This window comes from Lissotriton vulgaris, chromosome 2_1, assembly GCF_964263255.1.
Source record: "Lissotriton vulgaris chromosome 2_1, aLisVul1.2, whole genome shotgun sequence".
Lineage (NCBI taxonomy): Eukaryota > Metazoa > Chordata > Amphibia > Caudata > Salamandridae > Lissotriton > Lissotriton vulgaris.
The window spans coordinates 1723678694-1723691785 of record NC_141687.1 but is presented as its reverse complement, the minus strand read 5'-3'; the positions used below and the strand labels follow the sequence as shown (position 1 = coordinate 1723691785).

The 13092-nt window shown below is 50.5% G+C and overlaps 1 protein-coding gene across 3 annotated transcripts in view; it reads right to left on the bottom strand.

Annotated features, from left to right (window-relative positions):
* TOLLIP (toll interacting protein) overlaps positions 1–13092 on the bottom strand; it is a 343606-nt gene that overhangs the window by 204377 nt on the left and 126137 nt on the right. The gene's annotated exons all lie outside the window — the stretch shown is intronic.

Genomic DNA, 13092 nt, shown 5'->3' with positions numbered 1-13092 from the left:
GATGTGCTGAACCTGAAATCATCCTCCAAGGAACAATTCAAAGGAAAGTGTATGGCACAAAACCAAGGCCATTTCCTTGTCTGCCTCATGGTGAAGAGATCAACATATGTACACCGCAACTTGGGGAAGAATATCTTTAGTTTTGTGGAGTACAGTACCCTGTTTTGATCCTCAGTGACAAGAGACTCAGTGTACGCTCTCAAACGGAGAGAGTCTGGAAGGGGAGCTACTAGCGTGAAAATTCCCCACACACTATTCCCACTGCCAGACACTAACCGCTTCCCAACACAAGGTCCACAATGACAATGTCTGTTGCTATAATAGGTGGTGATAGTGTCTGATAGAAACACAATTGTGCTCCTCGAGATGAAAGGCACAAATGTTTACATGAAAAGAGATGGCCTGCAGCTTCAGCACATTTATGTGCATACACTGTTCCTATGCCAACCTAAGGACTTGCACCATCATGAAGCCCAGATAGGCACTGCAACACAGTGCAGAGGCATACTAGACCAAGGTAGCCTGCCTTACAGATTGCGGAAGGGACACCCCACAACCAGTCTGAAGGAGTTCATCCTCAAATTAACTGATTGGAAGATATCCACCCTAGTAATAAAGCTCTTGATAGTGTCACGGCTTCCATAGGTATGACGGTGGCACCCTCATCTGCCATCTGGTGTGTGGCCCAAACAAGGTGCATAAGGCCAAGCAGATGTATGACATGCAGAAACGGGAAGCGTGACCAAGACAAAAAATAACAGAATCATCGCCCAAAAATTCACAATCTTCTTAAGAGGATGAAAGACCTTGCTGAAGGTGCAGTCTAGGACTACTGCTATGAAGGTTGACCTCTGGAGTGAGGTAAGTCACCTGGGTGTTTATCTGAAAATCTCAATAACAAGAAAGGGGTCAAACAACCCAAAGGGTCAGGACACCACAAAGACTCTTAAGTCTAAAAAACAATTCCCTTTGGTATATTCTATTGGCATACAACTTACACATACAAAACTTCAGCACACATTCGTACTTCAGTAGTCAACAATGTTGTTAAGCATACGTTGGGTCAGTATCATTAGTTACCAGAAAGTCAAAATATAAACAATAAAAAGTGACTAATTCATATAAAATCATTAAAAAGCACTAAAAATAGCACATCAATATTCACATTAAAAACATACGAGAAACCAAGTCACAAAAATTAATTCAAGTTAATTATAACAACAACCTTCACATTAATGTATCATTATTCGCATGTATTACAAAATAGTGTACAAATACATTTTTACATATGTGAGCAAAAGACAGCGACTCGTTTTGGAGGATTATATTGGTCCCACCTCCTTCTTCAGGCTTGCCAAAAATGCATTCCAATACTGTGCATCATGGTTAGCACAGGTTACCCTAAAAATCTTCAAGGGCTCTCTTCTTAATGTTCAGTGTGACAAATTATTGCCTCCAGAATATGTAGTGAGGACACTTCTTTAAAGTTACCACAGCCAATAGGATTCTGGCAAACTTAGACGGGATTTTTCAAATACCACCAATAGTAGGCAACCAATCCTGTAAATATTTTATGTTTCTCACACCGTCTTCCTTATGTATTCCTTTTTATATTTTTCGTTTTATTGCAATATAAAAAGGAATTCATAAGGAAGACGGTGTGAGAAACATTAAATATTTACAGGATTGGTTGCCTACTATTGTTTTAATTGTCTCTTAACTAATGTGCCTTAACCCGTTTAGCGCGTCGAACATTCCGCCCCAGTGCGGACGTTCGACCGCGCTAACGGGATTCGGACGTCCAACGGTCGTGCGCAGCACCAGCGAGGTAGTGCACGTGACGACCGTTGGACTTTCGAAGCACGGAAGGGGTTAAAATGGATCTCCCTTGCAATCATTACAGGTTATACCAATGCCTCACAAAATAGGAGTAAGGAGGGTTCCATTGCTAAAAAACAGGATTGCAATATCTCTGTCCAAATGTTGGACTTGGCAAAAGGGCAAGATGAACTCTAAGGTGTCTGAGGCCTAAGTCAACAACACGGGTGTTGTAGTGGGGAAGAAAGTGAACAGCTTCCAGTAATCTTTGCAGGCAGAAATCTTATTAACTTCCACAAAGTGTTCGTAATGAAAGCATGCAGTCACAAAAATATTTACCATTTAGATAAAAACAACCAATATTGAAGGTTTTGAGATCACAATAGTCTGCTCAGGGGGCAGCTTCTGTATCCGCATGACAGGAGGCTCGATCAAAAGGGAGACTGTGCCTATGAAGAAGTCAACGCTTGCCAAAACAATAAGGGTCCATGGAGGTGAAGAGCTCTGAGGTGTCTGGATCAGAACTGCCTGAGTTGCCAAAACTGTAGGACCAGGCTCAGCCTCAGGGAGATGCCACCTTAAACACTTCTATCACCACCAACCATGAAGCCTTGAATTGCACCTTTTCTGAAGGCAGGATTTTCCGACTCAGAGAAACCATCAGACTTCAGTGAGACTCAACAGTCCCAGGATGCAGGACAGTTTCCTTTAGAAAACCGGATTTCTCTCTCCTATTGCACTTTCTGACTTGTTGTTTTTGATGGCAAGACCATTTTGGAGTTTGTTTACTGTATGGAGGCTTCCTGAAGGTGAAGGGAACTCTTTGGAATATGCCTGGGTTCCTTGGACAAAAACAGCTGGGTCCCTCGCTCCTTGATGATTTTCGCAAGCATTGATTCAAAGGAGTTGCAAGCAGTGGGAGCATTCGGAGCATAAATACCTCATTCAAATGTAAAGTGGGTTCAACAAGGACATTTTTGCAGCATCCCTAAAAGAGTTTAAACCAGGAAATCCTAGGAAAAGACATTTGACATCTGTCCCACCGCTCCCTGCAGCCGCAGGAGTAGGATTTCTAACCGACTGACACAAGGAATCAGTCAACGCACCAATACGAATCAAACATCCATTTGGACTGCAACACATACACAACTCATTGAGCAATACTGCGCATGAAGTCTTTCTGGCAATGATCAGTCCCACAAGATGAGTTTAGGGACACAGTGCAACACCATTTTGTTATTGAACAACAGACTCAAAGTAGCACGAAGAAACAAGGTCGGTCCTTTAAAGAACACGTTACATACCTTCGGTAACGCATTATCTGGTAGAGACTATCTAGATGCAGATTCCTTCTTTTTCCCAGTCGTCAGGCTGGATCCGGAAACTTTTGCTGAGCAATACCCCTTGCGCGCGCTGTCAGGTGGCTCTATACGGTTCAGCGTGACACCAGCGGCGGTTAGGACGTTGCTGTCACCTATTTAGGCACCACCCAGATGCGCGTACGTCAATACCTTTTGTTTTTTCAATGCCAAAAGCGCAGATGCGCGAAGTAACTGATGTAGTTGTGTGCAAAACTAGGGCCCTGAAAAGGGGAGTAACCCTAGCCCCCCCCCAAAAAAAACAGTCCGCAAAGCGGGGAGACATGGGTGGGGCTGTAAGGTATCTGCAGCTAGATAAAGAGTCTCTACCAAATAATGCATTACCGAATGCAAGTAACTTGTTCATCTGATAGAGACGTCTAGCTGCAAATCCCTTACCTTTGAGTTAGATACCCAAGCCATACCTTTCTGGGGGTGGGTTGCAGACCAATGCCTTATACTAGAAAGTCCTACAGGACAGGATGGGCAAAATGCTCGTCCCTGCAGACCTGACTGTCCAGGCAGTAGTACTTAGAAAACGTATGCAAAGATGCCCACGTTGCTGCCTGACAGATGTCCAAAACTGGGACGCTTCAAGCCAAGGCTGTAGTTGCAGCCTTTCCCTGGTGGAATGGGCCCTCAATCCCTCAGGGGGCTGCTTCTTCGCCAAGGTATAGCAGATCTTAATGTAGTGAACGACCTAGCAAGAGATGGTCCTTTTCTGCAGTGCCCACCCTTTCTTAGCTCCCACATACCCCACAAAGATTTAGTCGCCTACCCGGAATTCTTTTGTGCGGTCAAGGTAGAATGAAAACTCTCTTTGTGGGTCCTGACAGTGGAACAGCCACTCTTCCTTAGAGGAATGCGGGGAGCAAAGGTGGTGGGCAGCGTGATGGATTGAACCCAGTGGAAAGGGGTCACTTTTGGCATATATGAAGCACGGATGCGAAGCCCCACTTTGTCCTACGTCATGTAGGGAGGCATGCAAGATAACACCTGCAACTTAATAACCCTCCGGGTAGATGTAATCACCACTAAAAATACTGTCTTGATGGTAAGCAGCCAGAGGGGTAAGATAACAGAGGACCAAATTAAGGTCCCATTGCGGCATTACAAATGGCGGGGTCGGACACAAGTGAGCCAGCTCCTTCTGAAACCCACTTGCTAAAGAGAAGGTTGGTCTGGCAGCCGCAAAAAGAAAACCAGAGCAGAAAAATAACCTTTGAGAGTTCCCAAAGCAGAGCCCTGTCGAGCAAGGTTTAAAACGAATGGAAGGAAAGTGGAAAGAGAAGCAGAAAGAAGGGCAATAGACCTTTCCGTACAGTACAATACAAATTTCTGCCAACATCAGATATATATGCCGTCTTTGTGGAGGGCCGCCTGGCCACCAAAATACCATAACATACTTTGGGGGGAAGGTCAAAAGCCATCAACTGCCCCCGCTCAATCTCCATACATGGAGGCGCAGAGTTGACCGGTTCGGGTGGAGAACCCTCCCCTGCTGCTGCGACAGAAAATCCTCCCAAAAAGATGGCCTGATTGGAGGATCGATGCTCATTTTCAGACACTCTGGATTCCAGACTCTCCTCGCTCAGTCCGGAGCCACAAGGATGACTTGGGCCCGGTCGCTCCTGATCTTCAGAATCCTGGTCAAGAGTGTTATAGGCAGAAAGCCGTACAGCAGGCGTGAGCTCCACCCATGACGAAAGGAGTTGCCGAGCGTTAGCCGCCTTGGAAACTCCAGCTCGTAGTATTGCTGACACTGTGCATTTTCGTCGGAGGTGAACAAATCTAGCTAAAACGTCTCCCCACTGTGGAAAGAGACCTTGTGCCACATCCGAATGGAGATGCCATTCGTGCTCCACTAGGCATCGACAGCTGAGTTTGTCCGCCCTAGCGTTCAGAGAACCTGCTTGCTGTTCCAGTCATGTCCAGAGATACACGGCCTCTCGACATAGGGTCCACAACCCCACCCGTCCAGGTTGTTGCAGAACAACATGGCGGTTGTGTTGTCCGTGAACACCTGCTCTGACTTCCCCTTGACAGAGTGAAGGAATGCCTTCAATGCCAGCGGAATCACTTGAAGCTCCAACAAATTGATATGGAGCCGCTACTCCGCCTGAGACTAGTGTTTCCTGATCGCCACCTCTCCCAGATGGCCGCCCATCCCAGAAGTGACATATTTGTCACAACTGTGAGCTCTTGTTGGGGGGAAGGAAGAGGGGTCTGCCATTGACCCACCACTGCAGATCTCGCTCAGTTCCTTCTGAGATTTCCTCAATGCTGTGCCCACTGTAACTTCAGTTCCCCTCTGCAGAGCCGCTTTTGTCACCTGGCATGCTTTACAAACAGGATGCAGGAGGTCATGAGCCCAAACCGCCTCGGAGTCAGTCTCACCGAAATTCAGGATAGAGGCTAAAATATCGGAATCATAACCTGAATATCCTGAACTTGCTGCTCGGAAGGATAGGCCCAAAACTGCACTGTGTCCAGAATAGCTTCGATGAAAGGATTGCATGAGGAGAAGTCAGGTGGCACTTCGGCACATTTATAGAGAACCCCAGCAAATGCACGAGGTCCACCGTAGTCTGAAGGTGTGAGACAGCAGCCTGGGGTGAGGACGCCTTCAACAGCCGAGGTAGGGGAGGACTGACACACCTAACCTGCGCAGATGAGCTGCAACCCCCTCCAACACCTTGGTGAACACCCGAGAATCACTGATTATTAAGGCTAAAGGGGAGCACGGTTAACTGAAAGTGCTCGTGGCCTACGTTGAACTGCAGGTAACGCCGGTTGCCCGGCAGGTTGGGGATGTGAAAATAAGCATCCAGTAGGTCCAACGCTACCATCTAGTCTTCTACGGCAGACAAGACCTGAGTAGGGTGAGCCTCTTGAATTTCCCCTTTTGAGGAAAAGATTGATGGTCCGAAGATCTAAAATGGGTCGCGATCCTTTGTTCTTTTTCAAAATGAGTAAGTAGCGTAAATAACAGCCACTGTCTACTGAATCCTGGACCCTCTATAGCTCCCTTGGCCAAGATAGCTGTAACACCCTCCGAGCAATTTTAAATGATCCTCCATCAGCCGTTCCAGATTTGGCAAAATGGGAGAAGGAAATGGAAAGGTAGAGAATAGCCTTCCTGAATGGTCTGCAAGACCCACTTGTTCGATGTTATGGACCTCCAGCGAGGGAGATGATGGATTCTCCCGCCACCTGGAGTAGTGTGGTCTTGCAGAGTCAGACTAGGAGTGATTGAAGGCTTCGGCTGCCGAGGGCAGGGTGGCCGACGACTACTGGCTTACATTCCTAGGTTGAAATGAACTGTATTCACGTCCCCACACAGCTTGGGAAGCCTGCACAAGACGGTGGCTGGGATAGGGCTGATGTGGTTGGAAACCCCTTCCGTTGCCACAAACGGAGTGAAAGCTAGACTGGCCACAAGGAATACAAGAGAGGCCCAAGGATTTGGCAGTAGCTAGAGAGTCCTTAACCCCCACTAGGGCTGAATCTGCCTTCTCCCCAAAAAGGCAGGCTCCATCAAAAAGGCATGTCCATCAAATTTGCCTGGACATCGCCTGAGAAGCCAGTTGTCCTATGCCAGGCGTGGTGCCTCAAGGCCACTCTTATTGAAATTATTCTGCCCAGCGAATCCATTGCATCAAGGCCACAATTATGGCAAATTTTGCTGCATCTCTCCCATCCTTAACTGCCGGAGCGAGGGCATCCTGGGCCTCCTCCTGGACTTGTGGCAGCACTTCCGCAACCATCCCCCAAAGGGAGTGGGAGAAACGGCCCAATAAGCACGCAGTATTCACCAGCTGCAAATCCAGGCTGAAGGAAGGAAATATTTTCTTACTAAGGGAATCCAGCCTCTTGGATTTCCTATCCTACGGGCGGAAAGGAATGTGCACTGGGATGTAGAGGCCTGCACCACCAAACTTTCAGGAGATGGGGTGCAGGCTATGAAATGTAAGGGTGTCCGGAGCTGGGCGATGTCTGTGTGCAATTATCCTATTCACAGGAGCCTCTGTGCTAGGCTTGAACCTCAGTTAGTGCAAAAGGGCAAAAGGGGTTCAGAGCTTGGAAGCCCCAGGCAGAAGGACGTCAGTCAGGAGATCAGTCCTGACTGGCACAGAAGGCAGGTCTAGTCCGAGGACCTTGGCGCACTTTTAACCACTATGACATAAGATGCGCCCTCCTGTGTAGCCACAGTTGACAGAGAGAGCATGCCAGTTTCTGGAGAAGTGTCTAGTCCACTGTAAGTTCCCCATACCAGTCCAACCGCTCTGCAGACTCATCCTGGTATTTCAAAGGGTCCATAAAATCCTCCCATTCCTCTCCTGAGCCCAACACATCTTTAAAGTGTTCAGGCGACTCTGAAAGCAAGCACAGCATCAAATTACTGCAGACTTAAATGGTAACTGTTCCGGTGTTCACAACAACCTAGTGGCTGTCAAATGCTGAGGAATTTTATCAATGAACCGATAACACTCTAGAGCCACATCTTTGAGGCATGTTAATACAGGAACTCGCATGGCTGTAGCAGCATGGCAATACCAGGAACAGCTAGAAAGCTATTGCTGGGTGCAGGGTGTGGGGTGTAGGTCAAGAGTAGTGTGGCGGGGAGGGGGGCTTGGCACCTGGAAAGATATCAATAGGATGAGGAATCTGCAGGAGGGTGTGTCCATCAGAAGCGACAAAGTTGGGTGGTTATTCTTTCACTGGCTCAAGAATAGTCCTGCCGTTTCAAATACTATTCAATTAAAGTCTACTTTCACTCACCTCTGGGATGGGTGGTTTCATACACTCTGATCAGTATCTTGCACTGCATAAAATCAACAGCCTGAAAGCGATGCACCTGCTAACTTGCCTTGTGGTGTTTTGGTATTCTTCTAAAGCAATTTTCTCTTGCGGTACCAAACAACTAAGGAAGGGAAAAGATGCAAACTCTAGCTGTCAGAACTGTATGAAGACTTGCATCATATTTAGGAGGTTTCAATGGAGCAAAACATATGCTCTGCCTGAGGAACTAGAATGAATGGCTGTGAGAACTGGGGTCACCAATCCGACGGGGATAGCTTGGCGCAAGCTGGAAGGAACCCGAAAGCTAGGTGTAAAGTAGAAGTGCAGCCACACTCACACTGAGACAGTGAACACACAATAAAAGGACACCACACCAGCTAGTCTTTTAAAAACAAGATGCTTTTATCTAGTTTAGGCTCATTGCTGGTAAATAATTCATTGTAATCAATTCAGCAGTAACTCATTAGCCAACATTTCATTGTACAGGCATAAAAAAACTCATTCCTGGGGAACTTAGGCAACATTTCATTTGATAGGCATAAGTAAAATCACTCCTTTGAAACTCAGGTAATACTTCTTTAGATAACCATATGCAATAATATTCTTTTAGAAATCAATCAACATTTCATTAGGTGGGCATAGCATTGGCGTAAGCAGGGTCAATAAACCAGTATTCCAGGATCATTAAACATAAGGACCTCTGCGGGCAGGGCACATCAATAGTATCAACTCAGCTCCTGCTTAAAGACAGTCTATAGAGTACAGTCCCCCTAGTTAGGGGTTAACTTTGGCTACAGGACAGCCACCAAGTACTTAATTCGGGCTCTTGCCCAGTCCAGGAGACCCTATCAATACAACTGGGGCCAACTGGGCCCAACTACAGTCTTCCCGGGGGGAGGGATGGTACCGGGGCCTCCTCCTTGCTCCCGGGAGGCCCCGCTTCCACTCGACCCTGCCGCCCACCTCCCCCAGGTGGTTACCCGTGGCTTCGGTCCTTCGTGGGACCCTTGCGATGTGCGGCAAAGTCTGGGCCAGCAGGGGTGCTCACACACTCCGAGAAGCCCCCTGAGGTGGTGCGGCCCCGTCCAGGCTGTTACGGACTCGTCCTCTCCACAGAGCCTCCTTCCGCCTCTTTCCGGTCTCGGTCCCGGGCCTCCTTAGGCTTCCGGGACCCAGGACCAATCCGCAAGGCACAGGCGAGGGCGTGCCCGCAGCAGCCAATTGCAGCGGGGCGCGGTTGTGGGCCACCATTGGGAGAGCGTCTGGCAGAGGGGGCGCGGCTGATGACCTAGCCACAGCCATGAGACGACTCCCTCTACGGCTTCCGAGGCCTAGCGTGGTCTTTCCCGATATTGCGGTGGCCCTCCCCAGGCTCCAGGGGGGGGCCGCAGCGGGAAGTCCTTGCTCTTGACGCTGGGCGGGAGCGGCGATCTCGGCCCACAGGCGCACCCCAGGCCAGCGCCGGGCCCGCAGTGGTGATTGGCAGTGAGCGCTCCCAGGCATGGAGCTCGGGGGCACGGGTGCCGCGGTAGCGCCGAAGGCAGGTGGCTCGTCAAAGGGCCCACAGGGAAGCCCCGGGCTGCAGCGGCGAGTCTGGGAATGCAGCGCGATTCGGCCACAGTGCTTGGGTTAACACATGGGGGCACAGAAGCAGCCTCTTCCAGCGGCGAGGCTGGCGATAGCGCTTGGGTCAGCACAGTGCTTCGGGGCACAACCGTCTCCAGAGCCACAGCGCTCGGAGGGCACAGCAGGAGAGCGCTTTGGTAGTACAGCGCTTTAGAAATAGCAGCTCAGGCAGTCCAGGGCAAGGTAGCTTCTGCCGGACAGCACAAGGGGGCACAGTTCAGTCAGGAAGGAGCTAGGATGGTGCAGCGCTGTTACCTGGTTGATCCCCCAGCAGTCCTCCTTATAAGTAAGTGTTCTCTTGCGGCGCTGGATGGTTTCTGCACCCTTCTTAGGCAGTTTCTTGGGGGTAGGTAGTAAGGGGGGGTTGATTTGGTGGGTCAGAGTCAGGATGGTTCCCTCATCTCACTGTAGGCGGTTCCCTGGTTTCCCCAATGCTGGGCCAGACCAGTGGGTTTGGTAGAGTCCCTCACTCAGCTTAGAAGGCAGTGCCTTGGCCCAGTCACTTCCAGTGGTGTAGGTTCCTCCCCTAGGCCCTACCGCCTAAACTCCTGCAAAGGTTCCCCCAAGTCCAGTGATGCTCCAACCAGCAAACAGGTTTCCCTCTTTTCCCTAAATACCTCTAGGTCAGGTGACCACTCTCTAAGGCGGCAAAGAGTAACCCCTCCCCTATTCCGGAAGGTTCCAGGAGCTTCCACAGTCTAGGCTATGGCCAGACAAGGCAGGATGGCATTGCTACAGTATCCTAATGTCCCAGCCAGCTCCAGACTACTAGTGTGTGACTAAAAAAGCCACCCCGCAGTAGCAGGGGCCTGTGGCAGCCATGTTGGCAGGAGAGAGCACCTGCACCTTAGCACTGGTTGGCAGTGGAAAGACGCCCAAAGACCTAGGTCCAACGAAAAAGATGATGGAAAAAACAAGGCAAGGGCGAAAAAAAGCGGGGTAAGACCACCCTAGGGCTGACAGGTCTAACATGCGTCCCCCCCAGCCGAAAGTGGGGAGAGCTACCCAACCTCTAGGGAGTTCTCGTCACTAAGGCGGAAAAACCGGGAGAAACCGTCAGCATTGGCGTGGTCAACTCCGAGCTGATGTTCCACCCGAAAGTCCATACCCTGGAGGGAAATGGACCACCTTAGCAACTTTGGATTTTCGCCTCTCATTTGCATGAGCCAGCGAAGGGGTCGGTGGTCGGTCTGAATGAGGAAGTGAGAACCAAAAAGGTATGGCCTCAACTTCTTCAGGGCCCAGACCACAGCGAAGGCTTCACGCTCTATTGTACTCCACCGTTGTTGCCTGGGAAGTAGCCTTCGGGAAATAAAGGCCACAGGTTGGTCTTGGCCGTCAACATTCAATTGAGAGAGCACAGCTCCTATGCCATGCTCAGCGGCGGCGGTCTGCACAATGAATTCCTTTGAGAAATCTGGTGTGGCAAGCACCGGAGTGGTGCACATCACGTGCCTCAAGGTGTCAAAGGCCTCTTGACAGGCAGCCGTCCAGATGACTTTACGTAGCTGCTTTTTGGACATCAATTCAGTCAGGGGACTACGATGGTACCATACCCCTTGACAAACCAGCTGTAATATCCAGTGAGGACGAGGAAAGCTCGGACCTCTGTTTGGGTTTTGGGGGCTCCCAGACCATGATGCTCTCAATTTTGGCCTGGAGGGGTTGCACCTTACCCCCTCCCAACAGGTGTCCCAGGTAGATGAGAGATCCCTGTTTAATCTGGCACTTGCTAGCCTTGATGTTTAGGCCAGCACGCTGCAGAGCCCGTAGTACCTCCTGGAGATGCTGCAGATGGTCCTCCCAGCTGCTTCTGAAGACAGCTATTTCGTCCAGGTAGACAGCTGAGAAGGCTTCGGGGCCAGAAGGCACCTGGTTAACCAACCACTGGAAAGTGGCCGGAGCATTCTTGAGCCCGAAGGGCATCACCCGAAATTGAAAGTGGCCCTCGGGGGTGGAGAACGCTGTTTTCTCCTTAGCTCCGTCCGCCATGGCGATCTGCCAGTACCCGGACGTCAGATCGATGGTACTGAGATACCGGGCTGCTCCCAGCAGGTCAATCAGCTCATCCGCCCGAGGGATCGAGTGAGCATTCGCCTTGATCACGGAATTCAGACCACGGTAATCCACACAGAAGCGAAGTTCTGGTGTGGTGCCCCGTGGGGCCGCCTCCGGCACCAACACTACCGGGCTAGCCCAAGGGCTACTGGAAGGCTCAATCACCCCCAGCTCCAACATTTTAGCCACCGCACCCTGGATGCTGCTCTTGACATTGTCGAACAGCCGATAAAACTTGGTTTTCACCGGTGGGCTGTCCCCGGTGTCCACGACATGGGTACAAAGATGCGTGATTCCAGGCGTGTGGGAGAATGAGGCAAACTGCTCCAACACCTGGCGGCAGTCCCCCTGTTGCTCCGGGGTCAAGGACGGGGAGAGGACCACTCCCTCCGCCGATCCATCCTTCTCGTGAGCCGCCAGAAGGTTGGGAAGAGACTCGCTCTCTTCCTCCTCGCTCCCGTCCGTCACCATGAGACGAGCAAGCTCAGATCGCTCATGGTGTGGCTTCAGGCGGTTGATGTGGAACACCCTATGAGGTTGTCATGATCGACGACATAGGTGGTCTGGCCTCGTTTCTCCACAATTTCTTATGGTCCAGTCCACCGGTCCTGGAAGGCGCTAAGCTCTCCGGACTCCATGACCCACACCTTCTGTCCAGCACCCATCTCCACCGTCCGAGTGTTGCGGTCGTACCACTCCTTCATGACGGCTTGACTAGCCTCCAGGGTTATCTGAGCCTTCCTTCCACAGCTTGGCCATCTGGCTGCGGAATGCCAGCATGTAGCATGTAGCGGACCACGTCACAGGGAAGCTTCTTCGGAGTCTTCATCCACCCCTCCTTCACAAGACTGACGGAGTGGCCATAGAGCAGCTCAAAGGGGCTGAACCAGACTGCTGCACCTCTCGGTACTAAAACAGCAGGCAAGGGAGGAGGACATCCCACTTCCGCCTCAAGTCCTCTGGCAGGCTCCGGATCATCTCCTTCAGGGTCTTGTTGAAGCGCTCTATAAGCCAGTTAGTCTGGGGGTGGTAAGGAGTGGAGAATCGGTAGGTCACTCCGTACTCCTTCCACATGGCCTGCATGTAGGCCGGCATGAAGTTCGTGCCCCTATCCGAAACCACGACCTTGGGGAATCCCACTCAGGTAAAAATCCCCACCAAGGCCCACGCCACCATAGGTGCAGTGATTGTCCTCAGAGGAATGGCCTCTGGATTCCGAGTGGCGTGGTCCATCAAACACCAAAAGGAAGTCAGAGACAACTCGCATTCTGGGCCAATAGAAATGCGGGACCAACCGTGCAAAGGTTTTGTCCTGACCCAGGTGTTCAGCTAGTGGTATTTCGTTTGCCAATTCTAGCAAGAAGGCCCGGTAGCATCGGATGACCACTAAGGCCCTTGATGATCCATACACCGGAGCCTTAGGCTCACT